Source organism: Lathyrus oleraceus, chromosome 3, assembly GCF_024323335.1.
Source record: "Lathyrus oleraceus cultivar Zhongwan6 chromosome 3, CAAS_Psat_ZW6_1.0, whole genome shotgun sequence".
In the NCBI taxonomy this organism is placed as follows: Eukaryota; Viridiplantae; Streptophyta; class Magnoliopsida; order Fabales; family Fabaceae; genus Lathyrus; species Lathyrus oleraceus.
Window position 1 is genome coordinate 44,571,230 of NC_066581.1, and position 6,466 is coordinate 44,577,695.

The window sequence follows — 6,466 nt, forward strand, 5'->3', positions numbered from 1 at the left end:
CTTGTGAGAAGAGCTTTCGAACCATATGCATTTTGCTAATTTCTGAAAGAAAGTTCATGAGCTCCGCCGTGGACACGGTCGGAGAAGACGACCGGAACTACTGTTCCGGCGTCTGGTTATTGATGGCTAGGGTTTGTGTGAAACGCATCGTTTCATGCTGCTTTTGAACCGTCCAGGCGCGCGTTTGATTCCATGCCATGCGTTTTCAGAATTTAAATTGAGCGCTCATTTTGATCCTTGGACGCGCGTGTTCAATACCTGGCTAAGGCATATTCTGATTCTCATTTGATTTTCATTTGCCATATTTCTTTTATTATTTCAAATATTTTCTTCAACTTTGAAAAATCACAAAAATAGTAGAATGATCCAATTTCACTTCATTTTTTTTTCATAATCTTGTGTTGATCTCTAGTTTTTTATAGAACTAATTTCATGATTTGTTAATTTCTGGATTTTTATTTGATATTTTTTGTTTGAACATGATGCCAAATTAACATGTTACATTCATTTGCTTGTGAAATTCTCATGGTTAATCCAATTGCTCTGAAATTTTGCATGCTTGATCTTAACATGTGATTTGATTTTTGAGTTATTGTTTGGGATTTTTATCATGTTCTATCACTGTTTTTGACACATGATGATGTAGTGTGACAATTTGTGTCACATTTTGGATGTTGCATTTGTGCATTTTTGTTCACCTATCAATTGAACTCTTCTGGATTTGATTTTTTGTACATTACTTGTTTATAACATGAGGAACTTCCATATAAAATTTCATAGCCATTGGATGCTTTTCTGTTTTGTTTTGGATTTTCTAATTTGATTGTCCAATTTGTGTACACTTGTTTGTCTTTGCTTTACATTAATCATTTGATGCATTTGCTTTGTGAATCGGTGTTGGTTATTTTGAGGACTTTTTATTCATTGTTTGAACTTGCATTGTGTGAAATATTGACTTCTGTTTTGATCATTTGATATGGTTTTGAGCCTTGCCTTTACACTAGTTGTTTTGTACATAACTAACTGTGTTTTGTGTTTCAGGTTTGGACATTTGGCATTGATGTTTGCTTTGGTCTCATTTTGTGAGATACAAATGCCTTTGAGTACTAATTCTTGTTGTTTTGTAGGTTCTAATTGATGATCATTGCCTCATTTGCTTGCTTGAGTTGTGTATAGTTGTTTGGTTTACCTGTCTATTTTCTGATTGGTTGTCTGAGTTACTAACTGATTAGCTTTTGTACAGGTACATTAGTAGCTTTGCTTTTCTTGCTTGCTTTGTTTTAGCTTTGGAGTGTGGTTGATACACCACTGAGGTAGTTAGCCTCTTTCTCCATGTAGTCTGGAAGCCCTGTCACTTTTTTTGGCAAGCATTTGGCTGAAGTCCTCCTTATGAGGTTCTTTGTGTGTTTGTTTACAATTGTGCTAAAGACCTCTGATTGGGGCATGTTACTTGATAAGTCCTCCTAAGTGAAGAGGCAATTGACAGATAGAAGGGATTAGCAATCAATCCCCTGTTATTCAGTGAGTCGTTCATTATGCTCGCACTACGTGCTGATGCTCTTGAACAAGTACCCAAGATCATTGTATAGAGTCAATCAAGTGGAATAGGGTCCCTCTTTCTGGATCCCCACACATTCTTTGTCTTAAGCTCACCCAGGCCAGGGTTAAGTGAATGAGGTCTAATCCTCATTTCCCATTTGATCAGCTTCACCATAACTCTCAATGTTAGTGGTTAAGAGCTCCAGATTACCATTACATTCAGGCTTGTTTGTCGAGGTTGATATGACCCCTCTTGACTAAAGCCCACATATTTGTCTGAGCCTCTTGTTTGTATATAGAGTGTGATGATTGCATACATGTGAACTTTTGATGTGTTTTTTCTCCCTTCTCGGATGAGTTAGGTTAGAGACTTTGACTTAGGGATAGTGATTGTATGACAACTATTAGGCTCGAGTCTAGTCTCCCTTTTAGTTGGTGGCTTACCCTGGTCTCTGGTTAGGAGAGTTTTCTCCCCTGTTAAGGGGAACTACGTCACCCTCATTCTCATACCAGATGAGATACGTAGGCAGGAGATCGTGCGAGATCTCTCCGGGCAACCTTTTTGTTTTTTGCGTGTGTTTTGTTCTAACCTTTTTGTTTTTTGTTTTTTTGTGTGTGTCCACCCTTTTTGTTTCTCGAGTGTGTTCAACCTTTTATGTGTTTCTGGTACTTGCTTTCTTTGGTGTGAGTATTCAATTGCTCAGCGTGTGTGAGTGTTGTATATTCAAACTTGGGTGATGATTCTTATCATTTGTGGGGTTGATTTGTTGGGTTTCATCTGTGACATTTGGGGTTCATTCTTTGGAATTGTTATCACTTTTGGGATTTACTTTCAGAGTTCATATTTTGGGGTTCATTTGTGAGAATGGTTATTCTCTTTTGGAGTCCATTTGCGAGAGTGGTTATTCTCTTCTGGGGTTCATCTCTGGTACGCTGGTTAGCGTTTGTTTTTGGCAGGAGTCGGATGTAAGCCCATTTATTGTCATTCTGTTTCCTTTTTGCTTTTGTTAGGAGTTGGATGTAAGTCCATATATTGGCATTCTGTTTCCTTTTGTGTGTTTCTTTCGACGTCTCAGCGTCTCTTTTGTTGTTTTGTTATGGCGTGCGTTAGCCGAGCTACGAATGCTCTGATTCTTACTCTGGATAGAGAAGATACGTAGGCATAGGATGCGATATCCTAGCGAGTATGTTTCCCATTTCCCCCGAACTACGTTGACTTTGATGTTTGTTCCTGACAAACTACATAGGCCCAGGATGTGACATCCTGCCGAGTCCACTTCCTCCGTTTCCTTTCGCCTGTTTATTCCAGTGTGTGCAATTTATTTGAGCATTTTGTTAGCAACCCTTTTCCTATCCTTTTGAGCTATCTTTTGAGCGTGGATCCCATCGAGTACGACGGACGTGAGGGGTGTTAATACCTTCCCCTTGCGTAACCGACTCCCGTACCTTGCAATCTCTGGTCGTAAGACCATTGCTTTCCTGTTTCTTAGGTTAGTCCAGCGCTTCCTTTCTGTCATAGGATGAATAGCGTCGGTGGTGACTCTGTAATCTTTATTTTTTCCGCCGGTTGTTTTTCGCGTCGCGACACCATTTTGAAATTTGTATCATGAACTACGAGGTTTTGATCCCTCATTTTTATGTTGGTACGTAGGCACAAGACCGAAGGTCTTGTCAAACACAAAAACATAATTAATGAATTCTTTTCTCATCCCCCCATTATATTTGTTTGTAAACATCACTTTGTACAAAATACATATGCACACAAAAAGGGCTCCCTAGGAGTACCTAGGACACTTTGGGTGCTAACACCTTCACTCTGTGTAACCAACCCCCTTACCTGTGATCTCTGACATTTTATTAGTTTTGATTTGAAAACTTCTTACTTTTGGGTTTTGTTCCAACTTTTTCCCTTTTCCCTTGGAAACAATAAAAGCGCGGTGGCGACTCTTGTTATTTGATCTCTAGCTTGTCAATAGCTTGATGATCATGAATTTCCCGCTACACTTGGCTCTCGCGGTCTCATTTTGAATTTAAAATTAATTTTTGAATATGAATAAAGTCTAATTAATCCTAAAGCACTCTCGCTGTGTATAGGATTAATGCCTAGTTTCAGCTATCTGGTTAAAATCTCAAACTCTCGTTCTTGTTGACTGTAACCTTAGTTTGTTTTGTACTCTCGTACGTAATTCGGTTTGAATAAAATAAGAAACTAAATTGGGAAAATAAGTTTTATAAAAATCGACATCGACCATCTATGAATCTCGTCGTTTCGATGGTCTTTACATACTGATACCTAAGGGTTTAGCCAGACATGGATCTAGCTACAAAGATAGTATTCGGAAAATCAAATATGCAATAAGAAATAAATAAATAAAATAGCAATCAAAATAAAACCTGGATTATGAATTGAGAACTGGAACTGAATCTTGATTCTTCAAATAAAATAATGTCGGCAGGCTTTGGCAATGAGTAAGCATTACAATTGAATTCAAATTGCTTAAAATAAATTGCAATAGTCCCCGATGTGGAGAAAATATCACTTTTATAAAGTAAGAAAAATTTCCTAGGAAGCTAAAAGAAAATAATATCTGACTAAAATTAAGCGTAGATTGAAAGTCGGGAGAGAGAGAGAGAGACTGGCGGAAAACAAAACTCCTTTATATATTTTCCACTCCCCTAAGTTGTAGCCAAAGGTGAGTGGGTTTATGGCTAAAATCATGGAGAAGTAGTAGGGAAGACTAGGTTGTGGCGGTTGCCACAACGCTAGTCTTTGACTCCGTGGCGAGTGCCACAATTTTAGGGTCTAGCGACATAATCTTCATTCTTTGTGGCGGGCGCCACCATCCTCTTTGGATCATGTGGCGGGCGCCACACATCCAGATAGTGGGCGCCACAAGCCCAATAGGCGTGTTGGGGCCATACTCTCTATTTTTCTCCATTTTCTTCTCTTTTTCTTTCCTTTTTTGCTATTTTCCATTTTGCTTGCTTGTAAACCTTTTATTCGATAAATACGTGCAATAAACATAAAATACTGCGTAATAATAAGTGTTAATCAAGTAAAAAGCAATGCATATGAAGCCAAAAATATGATACGTTTTCGCGTTATCAAGATATCCTTTTGAGCTTTAACATCAAATTTCTTCAAATAGACTTTGTAGTTTAGAATGTAAAAAGTACATCCAAATTGATGAAAATAAGAAATGATTCGCTTTCTTCCCTTGAACAACTCATATGATGTTTTTTTAGAATAAGTCTAATATAGATTCTATTCTGAACATAACATGATGTCTTTACAGTTTTTGCCCACAAGTACTTAGGTAAGTTGTTTTCATGGATCATGGTTCTTGCCATTTCTTATAAAGATCTGTTCTTTCTCATTACAACTCCATTTTTTTGTTGAGTTCTAGGAGAATATAAATCATGTAAAGTTCCATGTTTTTCACAAAAAAAGTTCAAATGGCTCATTTTCAAATTCACCATCATAATCACTTCTTACCTTTAAATATTTAGATACTTTTTCAGTTTGTACTTGTATCCAGAAGAAGCTGAACACGTCATATGATTCATCCTTGGTTCTAAGGAATTTAACCCAAGTCCATCTGCTATAGTGATCATCAATTACTAGACAATATTTCTTCATATTGATTGATCCAGTACTAACATGACCAAATAAATCAGTGTGAAGTCGTTTTAAGGGTCTAGAGGTATAGACAATTTTTTTAGTTTTGAAAGAAGTTTTGTTGATTTTTATTACTTGGCATGCTCCACAAAGAGGATCTGAGTGATAATTGAGATATGAAAATCCTGTAACAAGTTTTAACTTGCAAAGTTTAGAGATTAATCTCCAGTTCTGATGACCTAACCTTTTGTACTTGTGCCAATTCGCATCACTCCCTGATAGAAGGCACAGAACCTTCTGATCAACCAATTTAGAAAATTTGTTTTTATTAACATTTCCCTTCCTTTTACCATTAAATACTATGGAATTGTCAAATTCATTCATGAATTGCAGTTGTTCTTATTAAACATGACTTCATAACCATTGTCACAAAATTGACTAATGCTCAGTGGGCTATGATTAAGTCCATTTACAAGCCAAACATTATTAATTGAAATATAGGAGTTACCAATGATACCCAAACCAATGATCTTTCCTTTCTAGTTTCCTCCAAATCCCACAGTTCTTCCCACTTTTAGAGTCAGGGTTTGGAACATAAGCCTTTCTCTTGTCATATGTATTGAGCAGCCATTGCCCAAGTACCATGATTGCTGCTTTTCTTCTCCCTTGATGCATATATGTAGCAAAGATAGATTGACATTTAGGCACCCATAATCTTATGGGTCCTTTTGGATTATTTATAGTAGGTTTCTTCTTGTTTTGTACGTTTGCATTTATATGATAAGGTTTAGGATTATTCAAGACTTTTGATTTAAAACTTTATTGTCTTTAATGAACCTTGACCTTAGGTTCTGAACCTTTCAGAACCTTAGCTTCCGTTATCTTAGGTTTTGGCTTCTTTAGAACCTTTGACTTTAAAGTCTTAGACTCTGGTTTCTTCAAAACCTTTAACTTAGTAGCTTTAGGTTCTGACTAATTCAGAACCTTTGCATTTCCAACATTAGGTACAAAATAAGAGTCAAGCCCTTTTTGAGCAAAGTTTGAAGAGGAAGGATCTGTTGGTTTTCTCAAGGTCTCAAACCTTGGATTAAAAGATTTTTGTGAGTAACCAAAACCTTCCCCTTTGCTTTTACTTACTCCATAAATCCTAGAAGCAAGTTTAGTTCTATTAAATCCGTTTATGATAAATTCTTGAAGAACCATTTCATGTGCATCAAGAGGTTTATCTGACACTTTCTTTACTAGAGAAATATGATCCTTCTTTAGAGCTTCATTTTTATTTTGAACATAATTTAATTCTTCTTTCAA